Source organism: Anomaloglossus baeobatrachus, chromosome 4 (assembly GCF_048569485.1).
Source record: "Anomaloglossus baeobatrachus isolate aAnoBae1 chromosome 4, aAnoBae1.hap1, whole genome shotgun sequence".
Classification (NCBI taxonomy): domain Eukaryota; kingdom Metazoa; phylum Chordata; class Amphibia; order Anura; family Aromobatidae; genus Anomaloglossus; species Anomaloglossus baeobatrachus.
In genome coordinates this window covers 611,034,435-611,062,130 of record NC_134356.1, presented here as the reverse complement: position 1 = coordinate 611,062,130, position 27,696 = coordinate 611,034,435, and the positions used below count along the sequence as shown (strand labels likewise).

The 27,696-nt window shown below is 37.9% G+C and overlaps 51 non-coding genes across 51 annotated transcripts; all 51 read right to left on the bottom strand.

The window, feature by feature from the left end:
* Nucleotides 1-97: 97 nt before the first annotated feature.
* Nucleotides 98-170, bottom strand: TRNAR-CCU (transfer RNA arginine (anticodon CCU)). The gene has a single exon. It is a non-coding gene; the product is annotated as a tRNA-Arg (tRNA).
* A 459-nt stretch (nt 171-629) lies between these two features.
* On the bottom strand, nt 630-722 carry TRNAI-UAU (transfer RNA isoleucine (anticodon UAU)). The gene is given in 2 exon segments: nt 630-665; nt 685-722. It is a non-coding gene; the product is annotated as a tRNA-Ile (tRNA).
* Nucleotides 723-1,161: 439 nt separating this feature from the next.
* TRNAR-CCU (transfer RNA arginine (anticodon CCU)) lies at nt 1,162-1,234 on the bottom strand. Its single transcript has one exon. It is a non-coding gene; the product is annotated as a tRNA-Arg (tRNA).
* A 991-nt stretch (nt 1,235-2,225) lies between these two features.
* On the bottom strand, nt 2,226-2,298 carry TRNAR-CCU (transfer RNA arginine (anticodon CCU)). Its single transcript has one exon. It is a non-coding gene; the product is annotated as a tRNA-Arg (tRNA).
* Nucleotides 2,299-2,757: 459 nt separating this feature from the next.
* Nucleotides 2,758-2,850, bottom strand: TRNAI-UAU (transfer RNA isoleucine (anticodon UAU)). Its single transcript is given in 2 exon segments — nt 2,758-2,793; nt 2,813-2,850. It is a non-coding gene; the product is annotated as a tRNA-Ile (tRNA).
* Nucleotides 2,851-3,289: 439 nt separating this feature from the next.
* TRNAR-CCU (transfer RNA arginine (anticodon CCU)) lies at nt 3,290-3,362 on the bottom strand. Its single transcript has one exon. It is a non-coding gene; the product is annotated as a tRNA-Arg (tRNA).
* A 459-nt stretch (nt 3,363-3,821) lies between these two features.
* TRNAI-UAU (transfer RNA isoleucine (anticodon UAU)) lies at nt 3,822-3,914 on the bottom strand. Its single transcript is given in 2 exon segments — nt 3,822-3,857; nt 3,877-3,914. It is a non-coding gene; the product is annotated as a tRNA-Ile (tRNA).
* A 439-nt stretch (nt 3,915-4,353) lies between these two features.
* Nucleotides 4,354-4,426, bottom strand: TRNAR-CCU (transfer RNA arginine (anticodon CCU)). Its single transcript has one exon. It is a non-coding gene; the product is annotated as a tRNA-Arg (tRNA).
* Nucleotides 4,427-4,885: 459 nt separating this feature from the next.
* On the bottom strand, nt 4,886-4,978 carry TRNAI-UAU (transfer RNA isoleucine (anticodon UAU)). Its single transcript is given in 2 exon segments — nt 4,886-4,921; nt 4,941-4,978. It is a non-coding gene; the product is annotated as a tRNA-Ile (tRNA).
* Nucleotides 4,979-5,417: 439 nt separating this feature from the next.
* TRNAR-CCU (transfer RNA arginine (anticodon CCU)) lies at nt 5,418-5,490 on the bottom strand. The gene has a single exon. It is a non-coding gene; the product is annotated as a tRNA-Arg (tRNA).
* Nucleotides 5,491-5,949: 459 nt separating this feature from the next.
* On the bottom strand, nt 5,950-6,042 carry TRNAI-UAU (transfer RNA isoleucine (anticodon UAU)). The gene is given in 2 exon segments: nt 5,950-5,985; nt 6,005-6,042. It is a non-coding gene; the product is annotated as a tRNA-Ile (tRNA).
* Nucleotides 6,043-6,481: 439 nt separating this feature from the next.
* Nucleotides 6,482-6,554, bottom strand: TRNAR-CCU (transfer RNA arginine (anticodon CCU)). Its single transcript has one exon. It is a non-coding gene; the product is annotated as a tRNA-Arg (tRNA).
* A 459-nt stretch (nt 6,555-7,013) lies between these two features.
* TRNAI-UAU (transfer RNA isoleucine (anticodon UAU)) lies at nt 7,014-7,106 on the bottom strand. The gene is given in 2 exon segments: nt 7,014-7,049; nt 7,069-7,106. It is a non-coding gene; the product is annotated as a tRNA-Ile (tRNA).
* Nucleotides 7,107-7,545: 439 nt separating this feature from the next.
* TRNAR-CCU (transfer RNA arginine (anticodon CCU)) lies at nt 7,546-7,618 on the bottom strand. The gene has a single exon. It is a non-coding gene; the product is annotated as a tRNA-Arg (tRNA).
* Nucleotides 7,619-8,077: 459 nt separating this feature from the next.
* TRNAI-UAU (transfer RNA isoleucine (anticodon UAU)) lies at nt 8,078-8,170 on the bottom strand. Its single transcript is given in 2 exon segments — nt 8,078-8,113; nt 8,133-8,170. It is a non-coding gene; the product is annotated as a tRNA-Ile (tRNA).
* Nucleotides 8,171-8,609: 439 nt separating this feature from the next.
* TRNAR-CCU (transfer RNA arginine (anticodon CCU)) lies at nt 8,610-8,682 on the bottom strand. The gene has a single exon. It is a non-coding gene; the product is annotated as a tRNA-Arg (tRNA).
* Nucleotides 8,683-9,141: 459 nt separating this feature from the next.
* Nucleotides 9,142-9,234, bottom strand: TRNAI-UAU (transfer RNA isoleucine (anticodon UAU)). The gene is given in 2 exon segments: nt 9,142-9,177; nt 9,197-9,234. It is a non-coding gene; the product is annotated as a tRNA-Ile (tRNA).
* Nucleotides 9,235-9,673: 439 nt separating this feature from the next.
* Nucleotides 9,674-9,746, bottom strand: TRNAR-CCU (transfer RNA arginine (anticodon CCU)). Its single transcript has one exon. It is a non-coding gene; the product is annotated as a tRNA-Arg (tRNA).
* A 459-nt stretch (nt 9,747-10,205) lies between these two features.
* TRNAI-UAU (transfer RNA isoleucine (anticodon UAU)) lies at nt 10,206-10,298 on the bottom strand. Its single transcript is given in 2 exon segments — nt 10,206-10,241; nt 10,261-10,298. It is a non-coding gene; the product is annotated as a tRNA-Ile (tRNA).
* Nucleotides 10,299-10,737: 439 nt separating this feature from the next.
* Nucleotides 10,738-10,810, bottom strand: TRNAR-CCU (transfer RNA arginine (anticodon CCU)). The gene has a single exon. It is a non-coding gene; the product is annotated as a tRNA-Arg (tRNA).
* Nucleotides 10,811-11,269: 459 nt separating this feature from the next.
* TRNAI-UAU (transfer RNA isoleucine (anticodon UAU)) lies at nt 11,270-11,362 on the bottom strand. The gene is given in 2 exon segments: nt 11,270-11,305; nt 11,325-11,362. It is a non-coding gene; the product is annotated as a tRNA-Ile (tRNA).
* Nucleotides 11,363-11,801: 439 nt separating this feature from the next.
* Nucleotides 11,802-11,874, bottom strand: TRNAR-CCU (transfer RNA arginine (anticodon CCU)). The gene has a single exon. It is a non-coding gene; the product is annotated as a tRNA-Arg (tRNA).
* A 459-nt stretch (nt 11,875-12,333) lies between these two features.
* On the bottom strand, nt 12,334-12,426 carry TRNAI-UAU (transfer RNA isoleucine (anticodon UAU)). Its single transcript is given in 2 exon segments — nt 12,334-12,369; nt 12,389-12,426. It is a non-coding gene; the product is annotated as a tRNA-Ile (tRNA).
* A 439-nt stretch (nt 12,427-12,865) lies between these two features.
* TRNAR-CCU (transfer RNA arginine (anticodon CCU)) lies at nt 12,866-12,938 on the bottom strand. Its single transcript has one exon. It is a non-coding gene; the product is annotated as a tRNA-Arg (tRNA).
* A 459-nt stretch (nt 12,939-13,397) lies between these two features.
* Nucleotides 13,398-13,490, bottom strand: TRNAI-UAU (transfer RNA isoleucine (anticodon UAU)). Its single transcript is given in 2 exon segments — nt 13,398-13,433; nt 13,453-13,490. It is a non-coding gene; the product is annotated as a tRNA-Ile (tRNA).
* A 439-nt stretch (nt 13,491-13,929) lies between these two features.
* Nucleotides 13,930-14,002, bottom strand: TRNAR-CCU (transfer RNA arginine (anticodon CCU)). The gene has a single exon. It is a non-coding gene; the product is annotated as a tRNA-Arg (tRNA).
* A 459-nt stretch (nt 14,003-14,461) lies between these two features.
* On the bottom strand, nt 14,462-14,554 carry TRNAI-UAU (transfer RNA isoleucine (anticodon UAU)). The gene is given in 2 exon segments: nt 14,462-14,497; nt 14,517-14,554. It is a non-coding gene; the product is annotated as a tRNA-Ile (tRNA).
* A 439-nt stretch (nt 14,555-14,993) lies between these two features.
* On the bottom strand, nt 14,994-15,066 carry TRNAR-CCU (transfer RNA arginine (anticodon CCU)). Its single transcript has one exon. It is a non-coding gene; the product is annotated as a tRNA-Arg (tRNA).
* Nucleotides 15,067-15,525: 459 nt separating this feature from the next.
* TRNAI-UAU (transfer RNA isoleucine (anticodon UAU)) lies at nt 15,526-15,618 on the bottom strand. Its single transcript is given in 2 exon segments — nt 15,526-15,561; nt 15,581-15,618. It is a non-coding gene; the product is annotated as a tRNA-Ile (tRNA).
* Nucleotides 15,619-16,057: 439 nt separating this feature from the next.
* TRNAR-CCU (transfer RNA arginine (anticodon CCU)) lies at nt 16,058-16,130 on the bottom strand. Its single transcript has one exon. It is a non-coding gene; the product is annotated as a tRNA-Arg (tRNA).
* Nucleotides 16,131-16,589: 459 nt separating this feature from the next.
* TRNAI-UAU (transfer RNA isoleucine (anticodon UAU)) lies at nt 16,590-16,682 on the bottom strand. The gene is given in 2 exon segments: nt 16,590-16,625; nt 16,645-16,682. It is a non-coding gene; the product is annotated as a tRNA-Ile (tRNA).
* Nucleotides 16,683-17,121: 439 nt separating this feature from the next.
* TRNAR-CCU (transfer RNA arginine (anticodon CCU)) lies at nt 17,122-17,194 on the bottom strand. The gene has a single exon. It is a non-coding gene; the product is annotated as a tRNA-Arg (tRNA).
* Nucleotides 17,195-17,653: 459 nt separating this feature from the next.
* TRNAI-UAU (transfer RNA isoleucine (anticodon UAU)) lies at nt 17,654-17,746 on the bottom strand. Its single transcript is given in 2 exon segments — nt 17,654-17,689; nt 17,709-17,746. It is a non-coding gene; the product is annotated as a tRNA-Ile (tRNA).
* A 439-nt stretch (nt 17,747-18,185) lies between these two features.
* On the bottom strand, nt 18,186-18,258 carry TRNAR-CCU (transfer RNA arginine (anticodon CCU)). The gene has a single exon. It is a non-coding gene; the product is annotated as a tRNA-Arg (tRNA).
* Nucleotides 18,259-18,717: 459 nt separating this feature from the next.
* TRNAI-UAU (transfer RNA isoleucine (anticodon UAU)) lies at nt 18,718-18,810 on the bottom strand. The gene is given in 2 exon segments: nt 18,718-18,753; nt 18,773-18,810. It is a non-coding gene; the product is annotated as a tRNA-Ile (tRNA).
* A 439-nt stretch (nt 18,811-19,249) lies between these two features.
* On the bottom strand, nt 19,250-19,322 carry TRNAR-CCU (transfer RNA arginine (anticodon CCU)). The gene has a single exon. It is a non-coding gene; the product is annotated as a tRNA-Arg (tRNA).
* Nucleotides 19,323-19,781: 459 nt separating this feature from the next.
* On the bottom strand, nt 19,782-19,874 carry TRNAI-UAU (transfer RNA isoleucine (anticodon UAU)). Its single transcript is given in 2 exon segments — nt 19,782-19,817; nt 19,837-19,874. It is a non-coding gene; the product is annotated as a tRNA-Ile (tRNA).
* Nucleotides 19,875-20,313: 439 nt separating this feature from the next.
* Nucleotides 20,314-20,386, bottom strand: TRNAR-CCU (transfer RNA arginine (anticodon CCU)). The gene has a single exon. It is a non-coding gene; the product is annotated as a tRNA-Arg (tRNA).
* A 459-nt stretch (nt 20,387-20,845) lies between these two features.
* On the bottom strand, nt 20,846-20,938 carry TRNAI-UAU (transfer RNA isoleucine (anticodon UAU)). Its single transcript is given in 2 exon segments — nt 20,846-20,881; nt 20,901-20,938. It is a non-coding gene; the product is annotated as a tRNA-Ile (tRNA).
* Nucleotides 20,939-21,377: 439 nt separating this feature from the next.
* Nucleotides 21,378-21,450, bottom strand: TRNAR-CCU (transfer RNA arginine (anticodon CCU)). Its single transcript has one exon. It is a non-coding gene; the product is annotated as a tRNA-Arg (tRNA).
* Nucleotides 21,451-21,909: 459 nt separating this feature from the next.
* On the bottom strand, nt 21,910-22,002 carry TRNAI-UAU (transfer RNA isoleucine (anticodon UAU)). Its single transcript is given in 2 exon segments — nt 21,910-21,945; nt 21,965-22,002. It is a non-coding gene; the product is annotated as a tRNA-Ile (tRNA).
* A 439-nt stretch (nt 22,003-22,441) lies between these two features.
* On the bottom strand, nt 22,442-22,514 carry TRNAR-CCU (transfer RNA arginine (anticodon CCU)). Its single transcript has one exon. It is a non-coding gene; the product is annotated as a tRNA-Arg (tRNA).
* A 459-nt stretch (nt 22,515-22,973) lies between these two features.
* TRNAI-UAU (transfer RNA isoleucine (anticodon UAU)) lies at nt 22,974-23,066 on the bottom strand. Its single transcript is given in 2 exon segments — nt 22,974-23,009; nt 23,029-23,066. It is a non-coding gene; the product is annotated as a tRNA-Ile (tRNA).
* A 439-nt stretch (nt 23,067-23,505) lies between these two features.
* Nucleotides 23,506-23,578, bottom strand: TRNAR-CCU (transfer RNA arginine (anticodon CCU)). Its single transcript has one exon. It is a non-coding gene; the product is annotated as a tRNA-Arg (tRNA).
* A 459-nt stretch (nt 23,579-24,037) lies between these two features.
* Nucleotides 24,038-24,130, bottom strand: TRNAI-UAU (transfer RNA isoleucine (anticodon UAU)). Its single transcript is given in 2 exon segments — nt 24,038-24,073; nt 24,093-24,130. It is a non-coding gene; the product is annotated as a tRNA-Ile (tRNA).
* A 439-nt stretch (nt 24,131-24,569) lies between these two features.
* TRNAR-CCU (transfer RNA arginine (anticodon CCU)) lies at nt 24,570-24,642 on the bottom strand. The gene has a single exon. It is a non-coding gene; the product is annotated as a tRNA-Arg (tRNA).
* Nucleotides 24,643-25,101: 459 nt separating this feature from the next.
* TRNAI-UAU (transfer RNA isoleucine (anticodon UAU)) lies at nt 25,102-25,194 on the bottom strand. The gene is given in 2 exon segments: nt 25,102-25,137; nt 25,157-25,194. It is a non-coding gene; the product is annotated as a tRNA-Ile (tRNA).
* A 439-nt stretch (nt 25,195-25,633) lies between these two features.
* TRNAR-CCU (transfer RNA arginine (anticodon CCU)) lies at nt 25,634-25,706 on the bottom strand. Its single transcript has one exon. It is a non-coding gene; the product is annotated as a tRNA-Arg (tRNA).
* Nucleotides 25,707-26,165: 459 nt separating this feature from the next.
* On the bottom strand, nt 26,166-26,258 carry TRNAI-UAU (transfer RNA isoleucine (anticodon UAU)). The gene is given in 2 exon segments: nt 26,166-26,201; nt 26,221-26,258. It is a non-coding gene; the product is annotated as a tRNA-Ile (tRNA).
* A 439-nt stretch (nt 26,259-26,697) lies between these two features.
* TRNAR-CCU (transfer RNA arginine (anticodon CCU)) lies at nt 26,698-26,770 on the bottom strand. The gene has a single exon. It is a non-coding gene; the product is annotated as a tRNA-Arg (tRNA).
* A 459-nt stretch (nt 26,771-27,229) lies between these two features.
* Nucleotides 27,230-27,322, bottom strand: TRNAI-UAU (transfer RNA isoleucine (anticodon UAU)). Its single transcript is given in 2 exon segments — nt 27,230-27,265; nt 27,285-27,322. It is a non-coding gene; the product is annotated as a tRNA-Ile (tRNA).
* Nucleotides 27,323-27,696: the final 374 nt, after the last annotated feature.

The window sequence follows — 27,696 nt, the reverse complement described above, 5'->3', positions numbered from 1 at the left end:
AAAGTAGCAATCTTTCTTTTTTGGAGAATTTTGCAAGATCAAATTCAAACTGGTAGAAAGATTAGACAGACCATGCGCTGTTTCAGAGATAAGCAAACACCACAGATGGGACTTGAACCCACAATCCCTGGCTTAGGAGGCCAGTGCCTTATCCATTAGGCCACTGGGGCTTCTCAAGGTAGTTCATGCCGTGGGTTCTATTTTCTGTAGCAGGCAATTATCCGTTTTAATTGCATTTTCAAAAATGGTCTTGTAAGTTTGTACTCCAACTTGAAAACAACCATAACCACGTGCTTCTTTCTTTTCTGCTGAGAGCCAGGGCTTCCTTTGTCATGTCCTTTTCATCATGTAGTCACTCCACATTATTGATGCCAATGAAGGAAATAATATTTGGCTCCCAGAAGCCTTAAAAAAACAATTTATCTTTTACATTTCCCTTTACAATATGGTACTAGATCATGGTAAAACTGGTGAGACTTTTGTAATATACAGCAAATTAAACAAGAAACCATAAAAAGTAAATATCTCTCGGAAACTTCCTTCTCAATCGTGCAAGTAGATCATGATGGAACTCGAGAAACTTTGGCTAACGCATTTGTTCAAAATAACAAAGGAAGACAAGAAAAGTCTGCTCCAGGTGAGACTTGAACTCACAACCTCGGCATAGCTCATCAGTTACTGCTTTATAAGTACCGCGCGCTGACCGATTGCGCCACTGGAGCAGCTGCTGGGCTGCAGCATTGCATATATGAAAAAAAAACAATCAGAAATTTAAAATGAAAAATTTGCTCCGAAATGTAACTATTTGATAAAACAGGATTTGTGTTGTTGCTTTTTCCACAGTTTGAAAATACATTTTTTACCAGATCACAATCTTTATGAAGAATCAATTGAGACATTTATCACACTGGCCAATGGGCATTTTTAAACTGAAACATCCTGTTGCTTCAGGAAGTGCAGATGTGCATTGGCTGGGATGAACACACGCTCTGTTGCTATATTTTATATGCTGTATTTGTAATATCGTATTTTATTATTTAGCATGGTCACACTTCTTTCAATTAAAAGTCGCCATCTTTCTTTTTTGGAGAATTTTGCAAGATCAAATTCAAACTGATAGAAAGATTAGACAGACCATGCGCTGTTTCAGAGATAAGCAAACACCCCAGATGGGACTTGAACCCACAATCCCTGGCTTAGGAGGCCAGTGCCTTATCTATTAGGCCACTGGGGCTTCTCAAGGTAGTTCATGCCGTGGGTTCTTTTTTCTGTAGCAGGCAATTATCCGTTTTAATTGCATTTTCAAAAATGGTCTTGTAAGTTTGTACTCCAACTTGAAAACAACCATAACCACGTGCTTCTTTCTTTTCTGCTGAGAGCCAGGGCTTCCTTTGTCATGTCCTTTTCATCATGTAGTCACTCCACATTATTGATGCCAATGAAGGAAATAATATTTGGCTCCCAGAAGCCTTAAAAAAACAATTTATCTTTTACATTTCCCTTTACAATATGGTACTAGATCATGGTAAAACTGGTGAGACTTTTGTAATATACAGCAAATTAAACAAGAAACCATAAAAAGTAAATATCTCTCGGAAACTTCCTTCTCAATCGTGCAAGTAGATCATGATGGAACTCGAGAAACTTTGGCTAACGCATTTGTTCAAAATAACAAAGGAAGACAAGAAAAGTCTGCTCCAGGTGAGGCTTGAACTCACAACCTCAGCATAGCTCATCAGTTACTGCTTTATAAGTACCGCGCGCTGACCGATTGCGCCACTCTAGCAGCTGCTGGGCTGCAGCATTGCATATATGAAAAAAAAACAATCAGAAATTTAAAATGAAAAATTTGCTCCGAAATGTAACTATTTGATAAAACAGGATTTGTGTTGTTGCTTTTTCCACAGTTTGAAAATACATTTTTTACCAGATCACAATCTTTATGAAGAATCAATTGAGACATTTATCACACTGGCCAATGGGCATTTTTAAACTGAAACATCCTGTTGCTTCAGGAAGTGCACATGTGCATTGGCTGGGATGAACACACGCTCTGTTGCTATATTTTATATGCTGTATTTGTAATATCGTATTTTATTATTTAGCATGGTCACACTTCTTTCAATTAAAAGTAGCAATCTTTCTTTTTTGGAGAATTTTGCAAGATCAAATTCAAACTGGTAGAAAGATTAGACAGACCATGCGCTGTTTCAGAGATAAGCAAACACCCCAGATGGGACTTGAACCCACAATCCCTGGCTTAGGAGGCCAGTGCCTTATCCATTAGGCCACTGGGGCTTCTCAAGGTAGTTCATGCCGTGGGTTCTATTTTCTGTAGCAGGCAATTATCCGTTTTAATTGCATTTTCAAAAATGGTCTTGTAAGTTTGTACTCCAACTTGAAAACAACCATAACCACGTGCTTCTTTCTTTTCTGCTGAGAGCCAAGGCTTCCTTTGTCATGTCCTTTTCATCATGTAGTCACTCCACATTATTGATGCCAATGAAGGAAATAATATTTGGCTCCCAGAAGCCTTAAAAAAACAATTTATCTTTTACATTTCCCTTTACAATATGGTACTAGATCATGGTAAAACTGGTGAGACTTTTGTAATATACAGCAAATTAAACAAGAAACCATAAAAAGTAAATATCTCTCGGAAACTTCCTTCTCAATCGTGCAAGTAGATCATGATGGAACTCGAGAAACTTTGGCTAACGCATTTGTTCAAAATAACAAAGGAAGACAAGAAAAGTCTGCTCCAGGTGAGGCTTGAACTCACAACCTCGGCATAGCTCATCAGTTACTGCTTTATAAGTACCACGCGCTGACCGATTGCGCCACTGGAGCAGCTGCTGGGCTGCAGCATTGCATATATGAAAAAAAAACAATCAGAAATTTAAAATGAAAAATTTGCTCCGAAATGTAACTATTTGATAAAACAGGATTTGTGTTGTTGCTTTTTCCACAGTTTGAAAATACATTTTTTACCAGATCACAATCTTTATGAAGAATCAATTGAGACATTTATCACACTGGCCAATGGGCATTTTTAAACTGAAACATCCTGTTGCTTCAGGAAGTGCACATGTGCATTGGCTGGGATGAACACACGCTCTGTTGCTATATTTTATATGCTGTATTTGTAATATCGTATTTTATTATTTAGCATGGTCACACTTCTTTCAATTAAAAGTAGCAATCTTTCTTTTTTGGAGAATTTTGCAAGATCAAATTCAAACTGGTAGAAAGATTAGACAGACCATGCGCTGTTTCAGAGATAAGCAAACACCCCAGATGGGACTTGAACCCACAATCCCTGGCTTAGGAGGCCAGTGCCTTATCCATTAGGCCACTGGGGCTTCTCAAGGTAGTTCATGCCGTGGGTTCTATTTTCTGTAGCAGGCAATTATCCGTTTTAATTGCATTTTCAAAAATGGTCTTGTAAGTTTGTACTCCAACTTGAAAACAACCATAACCACGTGCTTCTTTCTTTTCTGCTGAGAGCCAAGGCTTCCTTTGTCATGTCCTTTTCATCATGTAGTCACTCCACATTATTGATGCCAATGAAGGAAATAATATTTGGCTCCCAGAAGCCTTAAAAAAACAATTTATCTTTTGCATTTCCCTTTACAATATGGTACTAGATCATGGTAAAACTGGTGAGACTTTTGTAATATACAGCAAATTAAACAAGAAACCATAAAAAGTAAATATCTCTCGGAAACTTCCTTCTCAATCGTGCAAGTAGATCATGATGGAACTCGAGAAACTTTGGCTAACGCATTTGTTCAAAATAACAAAGGAAGACAAGAAAAGTCTGCTCCAGGTGAGGCTTGAACTCACAACCTCGGCATAGCTCATCAGTTACTGCTTTATAAGTACCGCGCGCTGACCGATTGCGCCACTGGAGCAGCTGCTGGGCTGCAGCATTGCATATATGAAAAAAAAACAATCAGAAATTTAAAATGAAAAATTTGCTCCGAAATGTAACTATTTGATAAAACAGGATTTGTGTTGTTGCTTTTTCCACAGTTTGAAAATACATTTTTTACCAGATCACAATCTTTATGAAGAATCAATTGAGACATTTATCACACTGGCCAATGGGCATTTTTAAACTGAAACATCCTGTTGCTTCAGGAAGTGCACATGTGCATTGGCTGGGATGAACACACGCTCTGTTGCTATATTTTATATGCTGTATTTGTAATATCGTATTTTATTATTTAGCATGGTCACACTTCTTTCAATTAAAAGTAGCAATCTTTCTTTTTTGGAGAATTTTGCAAGATCAAATTCAAACTGGTAGAAAGATTAGACAGACCATGCGCTGTTTCAGAGATAAGCAAACACCCCAGATGGGACTTGAACCCACAATCCCTGGCTTAGGAGGCCAGTGCCTTATCCATTAGGCCACTGGGGCTTCTCAAGGTAGTTCATGCCGTGGGTTCTATTTTCTGTAGCAGGCAATTATCCGTTTTAATTGCATTTTCAAAAATGGTCTTGTAAGTTTGTACTCCAACTTGAAAACAACCATAACCACGTGCTTCTTTCTTTTCTGCTGAGAGCCAAGGCTTCCTTTGTCATGTCCTTTTCATCATGTAGTCAATCCACATTATTGATGCCAATGAAGGAAATAATATTTGGCTCCCAGAAGCCTTAAAAAAACAATTTATCTTTTGCATTTCCCTTTACAATATGGTACTAGATCATGGTAAAACTGGTGAGACTTTTGTAATATACAGCAAATTAAACAAGAAACCATAAAAAGTAAATATCTCTCGGAAACTTCCTTCTCAATCGTGCAAGTAGATCATGATGGAACTCGAGAAACTTTGGCTAACGCATTTGTTCAAAATAACAAAGGAAGACAAGAAAAGTCTGCTCCAGGTGAGGCTTGAACTCACAACCTCGGCATAGCTCATCAGTTACTGCTTTATAAGTACCGAGCGCTGACCGATTGCGCCACTGGAGCAGCTGCTGGGCTGCAGCATTGCATATATGAAAAAAAAACAATCAGAAATTTAAAATGAAAAATTTGCTCCGAAATGTAACTATTTGATAAAACAGGATTTGTGTTGTTGCTTTTTCCACAGTTTGAAAATACATTTTTTACCAGATCACAATCTTTATGAAGAATCAATTGAGACATTTATCACACTGGCCAATGGGCATTTTTAAACTGAAACATCCTGTTGCTTCAGGAAGTGCACATGTGCATTGGCTGGGATGAACACACGCTCTGTTGCTATATTTTATATGCTGTATTTGTAATATCGTATTTTATTATTTAGCATGGTCACACTTCTTTCAATTAAAAGTAGCAATCTTTCTTTTTTGGAGAATTTTGCAAGATCAAATTCAAACTGGTAGAAAGATTAGACAGACCATGCGCTGTTTCAGAGATAAGCAAACACCCCAGATGGGACTTGAACCCACAATCCCTGGCTTAGGAGGCCAGTGCCTTATCCATTAGGCCACTGGGGCTTCTCAAGGTAGTTCATGCCGTGGGTTCTATTTTCTGTAGCAGGCAATTATCCGTTTTAATTGCATTTTCAAAAATGGTCTTGTAAGTTTGTACTCCAACTTGAAAACAACCATAACCACGTGCTTCTTTCTTTTCTGCTGAGAGCCAAGGCTTCCTTTGTCATGTCCTTTTCATCATGTAGTCACTCCACATTATTGATGCCAATGAAGGAAATAATATTTGGCTCCCAGAAGCCTTAAAAAAACAATTTATCTTTTGCATTTCCCTTTACAATATGGTACTAGATCATGGTAAAACTGGTGAGACTTTTGTAATATACAGCAAATTAAACAAGAAACCATAAAAAGTAAATATCTCTCGGAAACTTCCTTCTCAATCGTGCAAGTAGATCATGATGGAACTCGAGAAACTTTGGCTAACGCATTTGTTCAAAATAACAAAGGAAGACAAGAAAAGTCTGCTCCAGGTGAGGCTTGAACTCACAACCTCGGCATAGCTCATCAGTTACTGCTTTATAAGTACCGCGCGCTGACCGATTGCGCCACTGGAGCAGCTGCTGGGCTGCAGCATTGCATATATGAAAAAAAAACAATCAGAAATTTAAAATGAAAAATTTGCTCCGAAATGTAACTATTTGATAAAACAGGATTTGTGTTGTTGCTTTTTCCACAGTTTGAAAATACATTTTTTACCAGATCACAATCTTTATGAAGAATCAATTGAGACATTTATCACACTGGCCAATGGGCATTTTTAAACTGAAACATCCTGTTGCTTCAGGAAGTGCACATGTGCATTGGCTGGGATGAACACACGCTCTGTTGCTATATTTTATATGCTGTATTTGTAATATCGTATTTTATTATTTAGCATGGTCACACTTCTTTCAATTAAAAGTAGCAATCTTTCTTTTTTGGAGAATTTTGCAAGATCAAATTCAAACTGGTAGAAAGATTAGACAGACCATGCGCTGTTTCAGAGATAAGCAAACACCCCAGATGGGACTTGAACCCACAATCCCTGGCTTAGGAGGCCAGTGCCTTATCCATTAGGCCACTGTGGCTTCTCAAGGTAGTTCATGCCGTGGGTTCTATTTTCTGTAGCAGGCAATTATCCGTTTTAATTGCATTTTCAAAAATGGTCTTGTAAGTTTGCACTCCAACTTGAAAACAACCATAACCACGTGCTTCTTTCTTTTCTGCTGAGAGCCAAGGCTTCCTTTGTCATGTCCTTTTCATCATGTAGTCACTCCACATTATTGATGCCAATGAAGGAAATAATATTTGGCTCCCAGAAGCCTTAAAAAAACAATTTATCTTTTGCATTTCCCTTTACAATATGGTACTAGATCATGGTAAAACTGGTGAGACTTTTGTAATATACAGCAAATTAAACAAGAAACCATAAAAAGTAAATATCTCTCGGAAACTTCCTTCTCAATCGTGCAAGTAGATCATGATGGAACTCGAGAAACTTTGGCTAACGCATTTGTTCAAAATAACAAAGGAAGACAAGAAAAGTCTGCTCCAGGTGAGGCTTGAACTCACAACCTCGGCATAGCTCATCAGTTACTGCTTTATAAGTACCGCGCGCTGACCGATTGCGCCACTGGAGCAGCTGCTGGGCTGCAGCATTGCATATATGAAAAAAAAACAATCAGAAATTTAAAATGAAAAATTTGCTCCGAAATGTAACTATTTGATAAAACAGGATTTGTGTTGTTGCTTTTTCCACAGTTTGAAAATACATTTTTTACCAGATCACAATCTTTATGAAGAATCAATTGAGACATTTATCACACTGGCCAATGGGCATTTTTAAACTGAAACATCCTGTTGCTTCAGGAAGTGCACATGTGCATTGGCTGGGATGAACACACGCTCTGTTGCTATATTTTATATGCTGTATTTGTAATATCGTATTTTATTATTTAGCATGGTCACACTTCTTTCAATTAAAAGTAGCAATCTTTCTTTTTTGGAGAATTTTGCAAGATCAAATTCAAACTGGTAGAAAGATTAGACAGACCATGCGCTGTTTCAGAGATAAGCAAACACCCCAGATGGGACTTGAACCCACAATCCCTGGCTTAGGAGGCCAGTGCCTTATCCATTAGGCCACTGTGGCTTCTCAAGGTAGTTCATGCCGTGGGTTCTATTTTCTGTAGCAGGCAATTATCCGTTTTAATTGCATTTTCAAAAATGGTCTTGTAAGTTTGTACTCCAACTTGAAAACAACCATAACCACGTGCTTCTTTCTTTTCTGCTGAGAGCCAAGGCTTCCTTTGTCATGTCCTTTTCATCATGTAGTCACTCCACATTATTGATGCCAATGAAGGAAATAATATTTGGCTCCCAGAAGCCTTAAAAAAACAATTTATCTTTTGCATTTCCCTTTACAATATGGTACTAGATCATGGTAAAACTGGTGAGACTTTTGTAATATACAGCAAATTAAACAAGAAACCATAAAAAGTAAATATCTCTCGGAAACTTCCTTCTCAATCGTGCAAGTAGATCATGATGGAACTCGAGAAACTTTGGCTAACGCATTTGTTCAAAATAACAAAGGAAGACAAGAAAAGTCTGCTCCAGGTGAGGCTTGAACTCACAACCTCGGCATAGCTCATCAGTTACTGCTTTATAAGTACCGCGCGCTGACCGATTGCGCCACTGGAGCAGCTGCTGGGCTGCAGCATTGCATATATGAAAAAAAAACAATCAGAAATTTAAAATGAAAAATTTGCTCCGAAATGTAACTATTTGATAAAACAGGATTTGTGTTGTTGCTTTTTCCACAGTTTGAAAATACATTTTTTACCAGATCACAATCTTTATGAAGAATCAATTGAGACATTTATCACACTGGCCAATGGGCATTTTTAAACTGAAACATCCTGTTGCTTCAGGAAGTGCACATGTGCATTGGCTGGGATGAACACACGCTCTGTTGCTATATTTTATATGCTGTATTTGTAATATCGTATTTTATTATTTAGCATGGTCACACTTCTTTCAATTAAAAGTAGCAATCTTTCTTTTTTGGAGAATTTTGCAAGATCAAATTCAAACTGGTAGAAAGATTAGACAGACCATGTGCTGTTTCAGAGATAAGCAAACACCCCAGATGGGACTTGAACCCACAATCCCTGGCTTAGGAGGCCAGTGCCTTATCCATTAGGCCACTGTGGCTTCTCAAGGTAGTTCATGCCGTGGGTTCTATTTTCTGTAGCAGGCAATTATCCGTTTTAATTGCATTTTCAAAAATGGTCTTGTAAGTTTGTACTCCAACTTGAAAACAACCATAACCACGTGCTTCTTTCTTTTCTGCTGAGAGCCAAGGCTTCCTTTGTCATGTCCTTTTCATCATGTAGTCACTCCACATTATTGATGCCAATGAAGGAAATAATATTTGGCTCCCAGAAGCCTTAAAAAAACAATTTATCTTTTGCATTTCCCTTTACAATATGGTACTAGATCATGGTAAAACTGGTGAGACTTTTGTAATATACAGCAAATTAAACAAGAAACCATAAAAAGTAAATATCTCTCGGAAACTTCCTTCTCAATCGTGCAAGTAGATCATGATGGAACTCGAGAAACTTTGGCTAACGCATTTGTTCAAAATAACAAAGGAAGACAAGAAAAGTCTGCTCCAGGTGAGGCTTGAACTCACAACCTCGGCATAGCTCATCAGTTACTGCTTTATAAGTACCGCGCGCTGACCGATTGCGCCACTGGAGCAGCTGCTGGGCTGCAGCATTGCATATATGAAAAAAAAACAATCAGAAATTTAAAATGAAAAATTTGCTCCGAAATGTAACTATTTGATAAAACAGGATTTGTGTTGTTGCTTTTTCCACAGTTTGAAAATACATTTTTTACCAGATCACAATCTTTATGAAGAATCAATTGAGACATTTATCACACTGGCCAATGGGCATTTTTAAACTGAAACATCCTGTTGCTTCAGGAAGTGCACATGTGCATTGGCTGGGATGAACACACGCTCTGTTGCTATATTTTATATGCTGTATTTGTAATATCGTATTTTATTATTTAGCATGGTCACACTTCTTTCAATTAAAAGTAGCAATCTTTCTTTTTTGGACACTTTTGCAAGATCAAATTCAAACTGGTAGAAAGATTAGACAGACCATGCGCTGTTTCAGAGATAAGCAAACACCCCAGATGGGACTTGAACCCACAATCCCTGGCTTAGGAGGCCAGTGCCTTATCCATTAGGCCACTGGGGCTTCTCAAGGTAGTTCATGCCGTGGGTTCTATTTTCTGTAGCAGGCAATTATCCGTTTTAATTGCATTTTCAAAAATGGTCTTGTAAGTTTGTACTCCAACTTGAAAACAACCATAACCACGTGCTTCTTTCTTTTCTGCTGAGAGCCAGGGCTTCCTTTGTCATGTCCTTTTCATCATGTAGTCACTCCACATTATTGATGCCAATGAAGGAAATAATATTTGGCTCCCAGAAGCCTTAAAAAAACAATTTATCTTTTACATTTCCCTTTACAATATGGTACTAGATCATGGTAAAACTGGTGAGACTTTTGTAATATACAGCAAATTAAACAAGAAACCATAAAAAGTAAATATCTCTCGGAAACTTCCTTCTCAATCGTGCAAGTAGATCATGATGGAACTCGAGAAACTTTGGCTAACGCATTTGTTCAAAATAACAAAGGAAGACAAGAAAAGTCTGCTCCAGGTGAGGCTTGAACTCACAACCTCAGCATAGCTCATCAGTTACTGCTTTATAAGTACCGCGCGCTGACCGATTGCGCCACTGGAGCAGCTGCTGGGCTGCAGCATTGCATATATGAAAAAAAAACAATCAGAAATTTAAAATGAAAAATTTGCTCCGAAATGTAACTATTTGATAAAACAGGATTTGTGTTGTTGCTTTTTCCACAGTTTGAAAATACATTTTTTACCAGATCACAATCTTTATGAAGAATCAATTGAGACATTTATCACACTGGCCAATGGGCATTTTTAAACTGAAACATCCTGTTGCTTCAGGAAGTGCACATGTGCATTGGCTGGGATGAACACACGCTCTGTTGCTATATTTTATATGCTGTATTTGTAATATCGTATTTTATTATTTAGCATGGTCACACTTCTTTCAATTAAAAGTAGCAATCTTTCTTTTTTGGAGAATTTTGCAAGATCAAATTCAAACTGGTAGAAAGATTAGACAGACCATGCGCTGTTTCAGAGATAAGCAAACACCCCAGATGGGACTTGAACCCACAATCCCTGGCTTAGGAGGCCAGTGCCTTATCCATTAGGCCACTGGGGCTTCTCAAGGTAGTTCATGCCGTGGGTTCTATTTTCTGTAGCAGGCAATTATCCGTTTTAATTGCATTTTCAAAAATGGTCTTGTAAGTTTGTACTCCAACTTGAAAACAACCATAACCACGTGCTTCTTTCTTTTCTGCTGAGAGCCAGGGCTTCCTTTGTCATGTCCTTTTCATCATGTAGTCACTCCACATTATTGATGCCAATGAAGGAAATAATATTTGGCTCCCAGAAGCCTTAAAAAAACAATTTATCTTTTACATTTCCCTTTACAATATGGTACTAGATCATGGTAAAACTGGTGAGACTTTTGTAATATACAGCAAATTAAACAAGAAACCATAAAAAGTAAATATCTCTCGGAAACTTCCTTCTCAATCGTGCAAGTAGATCATGATGGAACTCGAGAAACTTTGGCTAACGCATTTGTTCAAAACAACAAAGGAAGACAAGAAAAGTCTGCTCCAGGTGAGGCTTGAACTCACAACCTCGGCATAGCTCATCAGTTACTGCTTTATAAGTACCGCGCGCTGACCGATTGCGCCACTGGAGCAGCTGCTGGGCTGCAGCATTGCATATATGAAAAAAAAACAATCAGAAATTTAAAATGAAAAATTTGCTCCGAAATGTAACTATTTGATAAAACAGGATTTGTGTTGTTGCTTTTTCCACAGTTTGAAAATACATTTTTTACCAGATCACAATCTTTATGAAGAATCAATTGAGACATTTATCACACTGGCCAATGGGCATTTTTAAACTGAAACATCCTGTTGCTTCAGGAAGTGCACATGTGCATTGGCTGGGATGAACACACGCTCTGTTGCTATATTTTATATGCTGTATTTGTAATATCGTATTTTATTATTTAGCATGGTCACACTTCTTTCAATTAAAAGTAGCAATCTTTCTTTTTTGGAGAATTTTGCAAGATCAAATTCAAACTGGTAGAAAGATTAGACAGACCATGTGCTGTTTCAGAGATAAGCAAACACCCCAGATGGGACTTGAACCCACAATCCCTGGCTTAGGAGGCCAGTGCCTTATCCATTAGGCCACTGGGGCTTCTCAAGGTAGTTCATGCCGTGGGTTCTATTTTCTGTAGCAGGCAATTATCCGTTTTAATTGCATTTTCAAAAATGGTCTTGTAAGTTTGTACTCCAACTTGAAAACAACCATAACCACGTGCTTCTTTCTTTTCTGCTGAGAGCCAAGGCTTCCTTTGTCATGTCCTTTTCATCATGTAGTCACTCCACATTATTGATGCCAATGAAGGAAATAATATTTGGCTCCCAGAAGCCTTAAAAAAACAATTTATCTTTTACATTTCCCTTTACAATATGGTACTAGATCATGGTAAAACTGGTGAGACTTTTGTAATATACAGCAAATTAAACAAGAAACCATAAAAAGTAAATATCTCTCGGAAACTTCCTTCTCAATCGTGCAAGTAGATCATGATGGAACTCGAGAAACTTTGGCTAACGCATTTGTTCAAAATAACAAAGGAAGACAAGAAAAGTCTGCTCCAGGTGAGGCTTGAACTCACAACCTCGGCATAGCTCATCAGTTACTGCTTTATAAGTACCGCGCGCTGACCGATTGCGCCACTGGAGCAGCTGCTGGGCTGCAGCATTGCATATATGAAAAAAAAACAATCAGAAATTTAAAATGAAAAATTTGCTCCGAAATGTAACTATTTGATAAAACAGGATTTGTGTTGTTGCTTTTTCCACAGTTTGAAAATACATTTTTTACCAGATCACAATCTTTATGAAGAATCAATTGAGACATTTATCACACTGGCCAATGGGCATTTTTAAACTGAAACATCCTGTTGCTTCAGGAAGTGCACATGTGTATTGGCTGGGATGAACACACGCTCTGTTGCTATATTTTATATGCTGTATTTGTAATATCGTATTTTATTATTTAGCATGGTCACACTTCTTTCAATTAAAAGTAGCAATCTTTCTTTTTTGGAGAATTTTGCAAGATCAAATTCAAACTGGTAGAAAGATTAGACAGACCATGCGCTGTTTCAGAGATAAGCAAACACCCCAGATGGGACTTGAACCCACAATCCCTGGCTTAGGAGGCCAGTGCCTTATCCATTAGGCCACTGGGGCTTCTCAAGGTAGTTCATGCCGTGGGTTCTATTTTCTGTAGCAGGCAATTATCCGTTTTAATTGCATTTTCAAAAATGGTCTTGTAAGTTTGTACTCCAACTTGAAAACAACCATAACCACGTGCTTCTTTCTTTTCTGCTGAGAGCCAGGGCTTCCTTTGTCATGTCCTTTTCATCATGTAGTCACTCCACATTATTGATGCCAATGAAGGAAATAATATTTGGCTCCCAGAAGCCTTAAAAAAACAATTTATCTTTTACATTTCCCTTTACAATATGGTACTAGATCATGGTAAAACTGGTGAGACTTTTGTAATATACAGCAAATTAAACAAGAAACCATAAAAAGTAAATATCTCTCGGAAACTTCCTTCTCAATCGTGCAAGTAGATCATGATGGAACTCGAGAAACTTTGGCTAACGCATTTGTTCAAAATAACAAAGGAAGACAAGAAAAGTCTGCTCCAGGTGAGGCTTGAACTCACAACCTCGGCATAGCTCATCAGTTACTGCTTTATAAGTACCGCGCGCTGACCGATTGCGCCACTGGAGCAGCTGCTGGGCTGCAGCATTGCATATATGAAAAAAAAACAATCAGAAATTTAAAATGAAAAATTTGCTCCGAAATGTAACTATTTGATAAAACAGGATTTGTGTTGTTGCTTTTTCCACAGTTTGAAAATACATTTTTTACCAGATCACAATCTTTATGAAGAATCAATTGAGACATTTATCACACTGGCCAATGGGCATTTTTAAACTGAAACATCCTGTTGCTTCAGGAAGTGCACATGTGCATTGGCTGGGATGAACACACGCTCTGTTGCTATATTTTATATGCTGTATTTGTAATATCGTATTTTATTATTTAGCATGGTCACACTTCTTTCAATTAAAAGTAGCAATCTTTCTTTTTTGGAGACTTTTGCAAGATCAAATTCAAACTGGTAGAAAGATTAGACAGACCATGCGCTGTTTCAGAGATAAGCAAACACCCCAGATGGGACTTGAACCCACAATCCCTGGCTTAGGAGGCCAGTGCCTTATCCATTAGGCCACTGGGGCTTCTCAAGGTAGTTCATGCCGTGGGTTCTATTTTCTGTAGCAGGCAATTATCCGTTTTAATTGCATTTTCAAAAATGGTCTTGTAAGTTTGTACTCCAACTTGAAAACAACCATAACCACGTGCTTCTTTCTTTTCTGCTGAGAGCCAGGGCTTCCTTTGTCATGTCCTTTTCATCATGTAGTCACTCCACATTATTGATGCCAATGAAGGAAATAATATTTGGCTCCCAGAAGCCTTAAAAAAACAATTTATCTTTTACATTTCCCTTTACAATATGGTACTAGATCATGGTAAAACTGGTGAGACTTTTGTAATATACAGCAAATTAAACAAGAAACCATAAAAAGTAAATATCTCTCGGAAACTTCCTTCTCAATCGTGCAAGTAGATCATGATGGAACTCGAGAAACTTTGGCTAACGCATTTGTTCAAAATAACAAAGGAAGACAAGAAAAGTCTGCTCCAGGTGAGGCTTGAACTCACAACCTCGGCATAGCTCATCAGTTACTGCTTTATAAGTACTGCGCGCTGACCGATTGCGCCACTGGAGCAGCTGCTGAGCTGCAGCATTGCATATATGAAAAAAAAACAATCAGAAATTTAAAATGAAAAATTTGCTCCGAAATGTAACTATTTGATAAAACAGGATTTGTGTTGTTGCTTTTTCCACAGTTTGAAAATACATTTTTTACCAGATCACAATCTTTATGAAGAATCAATTGAGACATTTATCACACTGGCCAATGGGCATTTTTAAACTGAAACATCCTGTTGCTTCAGGAAGTGCACATGTGCATTGGCTGGGATGAACACACGCTCTGTTGCTATATTTTATATGCTGTATTTGTAATATCGTATTTTATTATTTAGCATGGTCACACTTCTTTCAATTAAAAGTAGCAATCTTTCTTTTTTGGAGACTTTTGCAAGATCAAATTCAAACTGGTAGAAAGATTAGACAGACCATGCGCTGTTTCAGAGATAAGCAAACACCCCAGATGGGACTTGAACCCACAATCCCTGGCTTAGGAGGCCAGTGCCTTATCCATTAGGCCACTGGGGCTTCTCAAGGTAGTTCATGCCGTGGGTTCTATTTTCTGTAGCAGGCAATTATCCGTTTTAATTGCATTTTCAAAAATGGTCTTGTAAGTTTGTACTCCAACTTGAAAACAACCATAACCACGTGCTTCTTTCTTTTCTGCTGAGAGCCAGGGCTTCCTTTGTCATGTCCTTTTCATCATGTAGTCACTCCACATTATTGATGCCAATGAAGGAAATAATATTTGGCTCCCAGAAGCCTTAAAAAAACAATTTATCTTTTACATTTCCCTTTACAATATGGTACTAGATCATGGTAAAACTGGTGAGACTTTTGTAATATACAGCAAATTAAACAAGAAACCATAAAAAGTAAATATCTCTCGGAAACTTCCTTCTCAATCGTGCAAGTAGATCATGATGGAACTCGAGAAACTTTGGCTAACGCATTTGTTCAAAATAACAAAGGAAGACAAGAAAAGTCTGCTCCAGGTGAGGCTTGAACTCACAACCTCGGCATAGCTCATCAGTTACTGCTTTATAAGTACCGCGCGCTGACCGATTGCGCCACTGGAGCAGCTGCTGGGCTGCAGCATTGCATATATGAAAAAAAAACAATCAGAAATTTAAAATGAAAAATTTGCTCCGAAATGTAACTATTTGATAAAACAGGATTTGTGTTGTTGCTTTTTCCACAGTTTGAAAATACATTTTTTACCAGATCACAATCTTTATGAAGAATCAATTGAGACATTTATCACACTGGCCAATGGGCATTTTTAAACTGAAACATCCTGTTGCTTCAGGAAGTGCACATGTGCATTGGCTGGGATGAACACACGCTCTGTTGCTATATTTTATATGCTGTATTTGTAATATCGTATTTTATTATTTAGCATGGTCACACTTCTTTCAATTAAAAGTAGCAATCTTTCTTTTTTGGAGAATTTTGCAAGATCAAATTCAAACTGGTAGAAAGATTAGACAGACCATGCGCTGTTTCAGAGATAAGCAAACACCCCAGATGGGACTTGAACCCACAATCCCTGGCTTAGGAGGCCAGTGCCTTATCCATTAGGCCACTGGGGCTTCTCAAGGTAGTTCATGCCGTGGGTTCTATTTTCTGTAGCAGGCAATTATCCGTTTTAATTGCATTTTCAAAAATGGTCTTGTAAGTTTGTACTCCAACTTGAAAACAACCATAACCACGTGCTTCTTTCTTTTCTGCTGAGAGCCAGGGCTTCCTTTGTCATGTCCTTTTCATCATGTAGTCACTCCACATTATTGATGCCAATGAAGGAAATAATATTTGGCTCCCAGAAGCCTTAAAAAAACAATTTATCTTTTACATTTCCCTTTACAATATGGTACTAGATCATGGTAAAACTGGTGAGACTTTTGTAATATACAGCAAATTAAACAAGAAACCATAAAAAGTAAATATCTCTCGGAAACTTCCTTCTCAATCGTGCAAGTAGATCATGATGGAACTCGAGAAACTTTGGCTAACGCATTTGTTCAAAATAACAAAGGAAGACAAGAAAAGTCTGCTCCAGGTGAGGCTTGAACTCACAACCTCAGCATAGCTCATCAGTTACTGCTTTATAAGTACCGCGCGCTGACCGATTGCGCCACTGGAGCAGCTGCTGGGCTGCAGCATTGCATATATGAAAAAAAAACAATCAGAAATTTAAAATGAAAAATTTGCTCCGAAATGTAACTATTTGATAAAACAGGATTTGTGTTGTTGCTTTTTCCACAGTTTGAAAATACATTTTTTACCAGATCACAATCTTTATGAAGAATCAATTGAGACATTTATCACACTGGCCAATGGGCATATTTAAACTGAAACATCCTGTTGCTTCAGGAAGTGCACATGTGCATTGGCTGGGATGAACACACGCTCTGTTGCTATATTTTATATGCTGTATTTGTAATATCGTATTTTATTATTTAGCATGGTCACACTTCTTTCAATTAAAAGTAGCAATCTTTCTTTTTTGGAGAATTTTGCAAGATCAAATTCAAACTGGTAGAAAGATTAGACAGACCATGCGCTGTTTCAGAGATAAGCAAACACCCCAGATGGGACTTGAACCCACAATCCCTGGCTTAGGAGGCCAGTGCCTTATCCATTAGGCCACTGGAGCTTCTCAAGGTCGTTCATGCCGTGGGTTCTATTTTCTGTAGCAGGCAATTATCCGTTTTAATTGCATTTTCAAAAATGGTCTTGTAAGTTTGTACTCCAACTTGAAAACAACCATAACCACGTGCTTCTTTCTTTTCTGCTGAGAGCCAGGGCTTCCTTTGTCATGTCCTTTTCATCATGTAGTCACTCCACATTATTGATGCCAATGAAGGAAATAATATTTGGCTCCCAGAAGCCTTAAAAAAACAATTTATCTTTTGCATTTCCCTTTACAATATGGTACTAGATCATGGTAAAACTGGTGAGACTTTTGTAATATACAGCAAATTAAACAAGAAACCATAAAAAGTAAATATCTCTCGGAAACTTCCTTCTCAATCGTGCAAGTAGATCATGATGGAACTCGAGAAACTTTGGCTAACGCATTTGTTCAAAATAACAAAGGAAGACAAGAAAAGTCTGCTCCAGGTGAGGCTTGAACTCACAACCTCGGCATAGCTCATCAGTTACTGCTTTATAAGTACTGCGCGCTGACCGATTGCGCCACTGGAGCAGCTGCTGAGCTGCAGCATTGCATATATGAAAAAAAAACAATCAGAAATTTAAAATGAAAAATTTGCTCCGAAATGTAACTATTTGATAAAACAGGATTTGTGTTGTTGCTTTTTCCACAGTTTGAAAATACATTTTTTACCAGATCACAATCTTTATGAAGAATCAATTGAGACATTTATCACACTGGCCAATGGGCATTTTTAAACTGAAACATCCTGTTGCTTCAGGAAGTGCACATGTGCATTGGCTGGGATGAACACACGCTCTGTTGCTATATTTTATATGCTGTATTTGTAATATCGTATTTTATTATTTAGCATGGTCACACTTCTTTCAATTAAAAGTAGCAATCTTTCTTTTTTGGAGAATTTTGCAAGATCAAATTCAAACTGGTAGAAAGATTAGACAGACCATGCGCTGTTTCAGAGATAAGCAAACACCCCAGATGGGACTTGAACCCACAATCCCTGGCTTAGGAGGCCAGTGCCTTATCCATTAGGCCACTGGGGCTTCTCAAGGTAGTTCATGCCGTGGGTTCTTTTTTCTGTAGCAGGCAATTATCCGTTTTAATTGCATTTTCAAAAATGGTCTTGTAAGTTTGTACTCCAACTTGAAAACAACCATAACGACGTGCTTCTTTCTTTTCTGCTGAGAGCCAGGGCTTCCTTTGTCATGTCCTTTTCATCATGTAGTCACTCCACATTATTGATGCCAATGAAGGAAATAATATTTGGCTCCCAGAAGCCTGAAAAAAACAATTTATCTTTTACATTTCCCTTTACAATATGGTACTAGATCATGGTAAAACTGGTGAGACTTTTGTAATATACAGCAAATTAAACAAGAAACCATAAAAAGTAAATATCTCTCGGAAACTTCCTTCTCAATCGTGCAAGTAGATCATGATGGAACTCGAGAAACTTTGGCTAACGCATTTGTTCAAAATAACAAAGGAAGACAAGAAAAGTCTGCTCCAGGTGAGGCTTGAACTCACAACCTCGGCATAGCTCATCAGTTACTGCTTTATAAGTACCGCGCGCTGACCGATTGCACCACTGGAGCAGCTGCTGAGCTGCAGCATTGCATATATGAAAAAAAAACAATCAGAAATTTAAAATGAAAAATTTGCTCCGAAATGTAACTATTTGATAAAACAGGATTTGTGTTGTTGCTTTTTCCACAGTTTGAAAATACATTTTTTACCAGATCACAATCTTTATGAAGAATCAATTGAGACATTTATCACACTGGCCAATGGGCATTTTTAAACTGAAACATCCTGTTGCTTCAGGAAGTGCACATGTGCATTGGCTGGGATGAACACACGCTCTGTTGCTATATTTTATATGCTGTATTTGTAATATCGTATTTTATTATTTAGCATGGTCACACTTCTTTCAATTAAAAGTAGCAATCTTTCTTTTTTGGAGAATTTTGCAAGATCAAATTCAAACTGGTAGAAAGATTAGACAGACCATGCGCTGTTTTAGAGATAAGCAAACACCCCAGATGGGACTTGAACCCACAATCCCTGGCTTAGGAGGCCAGTGCCTTATCTATTAGGCCACTGGGGCTTCTCAAGGTAGTTCATGCCGTGGGTTCTTTTTTCTGTAGCAGGCAATTATCCGTTTTAATTGCATTTTCAAAAATGGTCTTGTAAGTTTGTACTCCAACTTGAAAACAACCATAACCACGTGCTTCTTTCTTTTCTGCTGAGAGCCAGGGCTTCCTTTGTCATGTCCTTTTCATCATGTAGTCACTCCACATTATTGATGCCAATGAAGGAAATAATATTTGGCTCCCAGAAGCCTTAAAAAAACAATTTATCTTTTACATTTCCCTTTACAATATGGTACTAGATCATGGTAAAACTGGTGAGACTTTTGTAATATACAGCAAATTAAACAAGAAACCATAAAAAGTAAATATCTCTCGGAAACTTCCTTCTCAATCGTGCAAGTAGATCATGATGGAACTCGAGAAACTTTGGCTAACGCATTTGTTCAAAATAACAAAGGAAGACAAGATAAGTCTGCTCCAGGTGAGGCTTGAACTCACAACCTCGGCATAGCTCATCAGTTACTGCTTTATAAGTACCGCGCGCTGACCGATTGCGCCACTGGAGCAGCTGCTGGGCTGCAGCATTGCATATATGAAAAAAAAACAATCAGAAATTTAAAATGAAAAATTTGCTCCGAAATGTAACTATTTGATAAAACAGGATTTGTGTTGTTGCTTTTTCCACAGTTTGAAAATACATTTTTTACCAGATCACAATCTTTATGAAGAATCAATTGAGACATTTATCACACTGGCCAATGGGCATTTTTAAACTGAAACATCCTGTTGCTTCAGGAAGTGCACATGTGCATTGGCTGGGATGAACACACGCTCTGTTGCTATATTTTATATGCTGTATTTGTAATATCGTATTTTATTATTTAGCATGGTCACACTTCTTTCAATTAAAAGTAGCAATCTTTCTTTTTTGGAGAATTTTGCAAGATCAAATTCAAACTGGTAGAAAGATTAGACAGACCATGCGCTGTTTCAGAGATAAGCAAACACCCCAGATGGGACTTGAACCCACAATCCCTGGCTTAGGAGGCCAGTGCCTTATCCATTAGGCCACTGGGGCTTCTCAAGGTAGTTCATGCCGTGGGTTCTATTTTCTGTAGCAGGCAATTATCCGTTTTAATTGCATTTTCAAAAATGGTCTTGTAAGTTTGTACTCCAACTTGAAAACAACCATAACCACGTGCTTCTTTCTTTTCTGCTGAGAGCCAAGGCTTCCTTTGTCATGTCCTTTTCATCATGTAGTCACTCCACATTATTGATGCCAATGAAGGAAATAATATTTGGCTCCCAGAAGCCTTAAAAAAACAATTTATCTTTTACATTTCCCTTTACAATATGGTACTAGATCATGGTAAAACTGGTGAGACTTTTGTAATATACAGCAAATTAAACAAGAAACCATAAAAAGTAAATATCTCTCGGAAACTTCCTTCTCAATCGTGCAAGTAGATCATGATGGAACTCGAGAAACTTTGGCTAACGCATTTGTTCAAAATAACAAAGGAAGACAAGAAAAGTCTGCTCCAGGTGAGGCTTGAACTCACAACCTCGGCATAGCTCATCAGTTACTGCTTTATAAGTACCGCGCGCTGACCGATTGCGCCACTGGAGCAGCTGCTGGGCTGCAGCATTGCATATATGAAAAAAAAACAATCAGAAATTTAAAATGAAAAATTTGCTCCGAAATGTAACTATTTGATAAAACAGGATTTGTGTTGTTGCTTTTTCCACAGTTTGAAAATACATTTTTTACCAGATCACAATCTTTATGAAGAATCAATTGAGACATTTATCACACTGGCCAATGGGCATTTTTAAACTGAAACATCCTGTTGCTTCAGGAAGTGCACATGTGCATTGGCTGGGATGAACACACGCTCTGTTGCTATATTTTATATGCTGTATTTGTAATATCGTATTTTATTATTTAGCATGGTCACACTTCTTTCAATTAAAAGTAGCAATCTTTCTTTTTTGGAGAATTTTGCAAGATCAAATTCAAACTGGTAGAAAGATTAGACAGACCATGCGCTGTTTCAGAGATAAGCAAACACCCTAGATGGGACTTGAACCCACAATCCCTGGCTTAGGAGGCCAGTGCCTTATCCATTAGGCCACTGGGGCTTCTCAAGGTAGTTCATGCCGTGGGTTCTATTTTCTGTAGCAGGCAATTATCCGTTTTAATTGCATTTTCAAAAATGGTCTTGTAAGTTTGTACTCCAACTTGAAAACAACCATAACCACGTGCTTCTTTCTTTTCTGCTGAGAGCCAGGGCTTCCTTTGTCATGTCCTTTTCATCATGTAGTCACTCCACATTATTGATGCCAATGAAGGAAATAATATTTGGCTCCCAGAAGCCTTAAAAAAACAATTTATCTTTTACATTTCCCTTTACAATATGGTACTAGATCATGGTAAAACTGGTGAGACTTTTGTAATATACAGCAAATTAAACAAGAAACCATAAAAAGTAAATATCTCTCGGAAACTTCCTTCTCAATCGTGCAAGTAGATCATGATGGAACTCGAGAAACTTTGGCTAACGCATTTGTTCAAAATAACAAAGGAAGACAAGAAAAGTCTGCTCCAGGTGAGACTTGAACTCACAACCTCGGCATAGCTCATCAGTTACTGCTTTATAAGTACCGCGCGCTGACCGATTGCGCCACTGGAGCAGCTGCTGGGCTGCAGCATTGCATATATGAAAAAAAAACAATCAGAAATTTAAAATGAAAAATTTGCTCCGAAATGTAACTATTTGATAAAACAGGATTTGTGTTGTTGCTTTTTCCACAGTTTGAAAATACATTTTTTACCAGATCACAATCTTTATGAAGAATCAATTGAGACATTTATCACACTGGCCAATGGGCATTTTTAAACTGAAACATCCTGTTGCTTCAGGAAGTGCAGATGTGCATTGGCTGGGATGAACACACGCTCTGTTGCTATATTTTATATGCTGTATTTGTAATATCGTATTTTATTATTTAGCATGGTCACACTTCTTTCAATTAAAAGTCGCCATCTTTCTTTTTTGGAGAATTTTGCAAGATCAAATTCAAACTGATAGAAAGAATAGACAGACCATGCGCTGTTTCAGAGATAAGCAAACACCCCAGATGGGACTTGAACCCACAATCCCTGGCTTAGGAGGCCAGTGCCTTATCTATTAGGCCACTGGGGCTTCTCAAGGTAGTTCATGCCGTGGGTTCTTTTTTCTGTAGCAGGCAATTATCCGTTTTAATTGCATTTTCAAAAATGGTCTTGTAAGTTTGTACTCCAACTTGAAAACAACCATAACCACGTGCTTCTTTCTTTTCTGCTGAGAGCCAGGGCTTCCTTTGTCATGTCCTTTTCATCATGTAGTCACTCCACATTATTGATGCCAATGAAGGAAATAATATTTGGCTCCCAGAAGCCTTAAAAAAACAATTTATCTTTTACATTTCCCTTTACAATATGGTACTAGATCATGGTAAAACTGGTGAGACTTTTGTAATATACAGCAAATTAAACAAGAAACCATAAAAAGTAAATATCTCTCGGAAACTTCCTTCTCAATCGTGCAAGTAGATCATGATGGAACTCGAGAAACTTTGGCTAACGCATTTGTTCAAAATAACAAAGGAAGACAAGAAAAGTCTGCTCCAGGTGAGGCTTGAACTCACAACCTCGGCATAGCTCATCAGTTACTGCTTTATAAGTACCGCGCGCTGACCGATTGCGCCACTGGAGCAGCTGCTGGGCTGCAGCATTGCATATATGAAAAAAAAACAATCAGAAATTTAAAATGAAAAATTTGCTCCGAAATGTAACTATTTGATAAAACAGGATTTGTGTTGTTGCTTTTTCCACAGTTTGAAAATACATTTTTTACCAGATCACAATCTTTATGAAGAATCAATTGAGACATTTATCACACTGGCCAATGGGCATTTTTAAACTGAAACATCCTGTTGCTTCAGGAAGTGCACATGTGCATTGGCTGGGATGAACACACGCTCTGTTGCTATATTTTATATGCTGTATTTGTAATATCGTATTTTATTATTTAGCATGGTCACACTTCTTTCAATTAAAAGTAGCAATCTTTCTTTTTTGGAGAATTTTGCAAGATCAAATTCAAACTGGTAGAAAGATTAGACAGACCATGCGCTGTTTCAGAGATAAGCAAACACCCCAGATGGGACTTGAACCCACAATCCCTGGCTTAGGAGGCCAGTGCCTTATCCATTAGGCCACTGGGGCTTCTCAAGGTAGTTCATGCCGTGGGTTCTATTTTCTGTAGCAGGCAATTATCCGTTTTAATTGCATTTTCAAAAATGGTCTTGTAAGTTTGTACTCCAACTTGAAAACAACCATAACCACGTGCTTCTTTCTTTTCTGCTGAGAGCCAAGGCTTCCTTTGTCATGTCCTTTTCATCATGTAGTCACTCCACATTATTGATGCCAATGAAGGAAATAATATTTGGCTCCCAGAAGCCTTAAAAAAACAATTTATCTTTTACATTTCCCTTTACAATATGGTACTAGATCATGGTAAAACTGGTGAGACTTTTGTAATATACAGCAAATTAAACAAGAAACCATAAAAAGTAAATATCTCTCGGAAACTTCCTTCTCAATCGTGCAAGTAGATCATGATGGAACTCGAGAAACTTTGGCTAACGCATTTGTTCAAAATAACAAAGGAAGACAAGAAAAGTCTGCTCCAGGTGAGGCTTGAACTCACAACCTCGGCATAGCTCATCAGTTACTGCTTTATAAGTACCGCGCGCTGACCGATTGCGCCACTGGAGCAGCTGCTGGGCTGCAGCATTGCATATATGAAAAAAAAACAATCAGAAATTTAAAATGAAAAATTTGCTCCGAAATGTAACTATTTGATAAAACAGGATTTGTGTTGTTGCTTTTTCCACAGTTTGAAAATACATTTTTTACCAGATCACAATCTTTATGAAGAATCAATTGAGACATTTATCACACTGGCCAATGGGCATTTTTAAACTGAAACATCCTGTTGCTTCAGGAAGTGCACATGTGCATTGGCTGGGATGAACACACGCTCTGTTGCTATATTTTATATGCTGTATTTGTAATATCGTATTTTATTATTTAGCATGGTCACACTTCTTTCAATTAAAAGTAGCAATCTTTCTTTTTTGGAGAATTTTGCAAGATCAAATTCAAACTGGTAGAAAGATTAGACAGACCATGCGCTGTTTCAGAGATAAGCAAACACCCCAGATGGGACTTGAACCCACAATCCCTGGCTTAGGAGGCCAGTGCCTTATCCATTAGGCCACTGGGGCTTCTCAAGGTAGTTCATGCCGTGGGTTCTATTTTCTGTAGCAGGCAATTATCCGTTTTAATTGCATTTTCAAAAATGGTCTTGTAAGTTTGTACTCCAACTTGAAAACAACCATAACCACGTGCTTCTTTCTTTTCTGCTGAGAGCCAAGGCTTCCTTTGTCATGTCCTTTTCATCATGTAGTCACTCCACATTATTGATGCCAATGAAGGAAATAATATTTGGCTCCCAGAAGCCTTAAAAAAACAATTTATCTTTTACATTTCCCTTTACAATATGGTACTAGATCATGGTAAAACTGGTGAGACTTTTGTAATATACAGCAAATTAAACAAGAAACCATAAAAAGTAAATATCTCTCGGAAACTTCCTTCTCAATCGTGCAAGTAGATCATGATGGAACTCGAGAAACTTTGGCTAACGCATTTGTTCAAAATAACAAAGGAAGACAAGAAAAGTCTGCTCCAGGTGAGGCTTGAACTCACAACCTCGGCATAGCTCATCAGTTACTGCTTTATAAGTACCGCGCGCTGACCGATTGCGCCACTGGAGCAGCTGCTGGGCTGCAGCATTGCATATATGAAAAAAAAACAATCAGAAATTTAAAATGAAAAATTTGCTCCGAAATGTAACTATTTGATAAAACAGGATTTGTGTTGTTGCTTTTTCCACAGTTTGAAAATACATTTTTTACCAGATCACAATCTTTATGAAGAATCAATTGAGACATTTATCACACTGGCCAATGGGCATTTTTAAACTGAAACATCCTGTTGCTTCAGGAAGTGCACATGTGCATTGGCTGGGATGAACACACGCTCTGTTGCTATATTTTATATGCTGTATTTGTAATATCGTATTTTATTATTTAGCATGGTCACACTTCTTTCAATTAAAAGTAGCAATCTTTCTTTTTTGGAGAATTTTGCAAGATCAAATTCAAACTGGTAGAAAGATTAGACAGACCATGCGCTGTTTCAGAGATAAGCAAACACCCCAGATGGGACTTGAACCCACAATCCCTGGCTTAGGAGGCCAGTGCCTTATCCATTAGGCCACTGGGGCTTCTCAAGGTAGTTCATGCCGTGGGTTCTATTTTCTGTAGCAGGCAATTATCCGTTTTAATTGCATTTTCAAAAATGGTCTTGTAAGTTTGTACTCCAACTTGAAAACAACCATAACCACGTGCTTCTTTCTTTTCTGCTGAGAGCCAAGGCTTCCTTTGTCATGTCCTTTTCATCATGTAGTCACTCCACATTATTGATGCCAATGAAGGAAATAATATTTGGCTCCCAGAAGCCTTAAAAAAACAATTTATCTTTTACATTTCCCTTTACAATATGGTACTAGATCATGGTAAAACTGGTGAGACTTTTGTAATATACAGCAAATTAAACAAGAAACCATAAAAAGTAAATATCTCTCGGAAACTTCCTTCTCAATCGTGCAAGTAGATCATGATGGAACTCGAGAAACTTTGGCTAACGCATTTGTTCAAAATAACAAAGGAAGACAAGAAAAGTCTGCTCCAGGTGAGGCTTGAACTCACAACCTCGGCATAGCTCATCAGTTACTGCTTTATAAGTACCGCGCGCTGACCGATTGCGCCACTGGAGCAGCTGCTGGGCTGCAGCATTGCATATATGAAAAAAAAACAATCAGAAATTTAAAATGAAAAATTTGCTCCGAAATGTAACTATTTGATAAAACAGGATTTGTGTTGTTGCTTTTTCCACAGTTTGAAAATACATTTTTTACCAGATCACAATCTTTATGAAGAATCAATTGAGACATTTATCACACTGGCCAATGGGCATTTTTAAACTGAAACATCCTGTTGCTTCAGGAAGTGCACATGTGCATTGGCTGGGATGAACACACGCTCTGTTGCTATATTTTATATGCTGTATTTGTAATATCGTATTTTATTATTTAGCATGGTCACACTTCTTTCAATTAAAAGTAGCAATCTTTCTTTTTTGGAGAATTTTGCAAGATCAAATTCAAACTGGTAGAAAGATTAGACAGACCATGCGCTGTTTCAGAGATAAGCAAACACCCCAGATGGGACTTGAACCCACAATCCCTGGCTTAGGAGGCCAGTGCCTTATCCATTAGGCCACTGGGGCTTCTCAAGGTAGTTCATGCCGTGGGTTCTATTTTCTGTAGCAGGCAATTATCCGTTTTAATTGCATTTTCAAAAATGGTCTTGTAAGTTTGTACTCCAACTTGAAAACAACCATAACCACGTGCTTCTTTCTTTTCTGCTGAGAGCCAAGGCTTCCTTTGTCATGTCCTTTTCATCATGTAGTCACTCCACATTATTGATGCCAATGAAGGAAATAATATTTGGCTCCCAGAAGCCTTAAAAAAACAATTTATCTTTTGCATTTCCCTTTACAATATGGTACTAGATCATGGTAAAACTGGTGAGACTTTTGTAATATACAGCAAATTAAACAAGAAACCATAAAAAGTAAATATCTCTCGGAAACTTCCTTCTCAATCGTGCAAGTAGATCATGATGGAACTCGAGAAACTTTGGCTAACGCATTTGTTCAAAATAACAAAGGAAGACAAGAAAAGTCTGCTCCAGGTGAGGCTTGAACTCACAACCTCGGCATAGCTCATCAGTTACTGCTTTATAAGTACCGCGCGCTGACCGATTGCGCCACTGGAGCAGCTGCTGGGCTGCAGCATTGCATATATGAAAAAAAAACAATCAGAAATTTAAAATGAAAAATTTGCTCCGAAATGTAACTATTTGATAAAACAGGATTTGTGTTGTTGCTTTTTCCACAGTTTGAAAATACATTTTTTACCAGATCACAATCTTTATGAAGAATCAATTGAGACATTTATCACACTGGCCAATGGGCATTTTTAAACTGAAACATCCTGTTGCTTCAGGAAGTGCACATGTGCATTGGCTGGGATGAACACACGCTCTGTTGCTATATTTTATATGCTGTATTTGTAATATCGTATTTTATTATTTAGCATGGTCACACTTCTTTCAATTAAAAGTAGCAATCTTTCTTTTTTGGAGAATTTT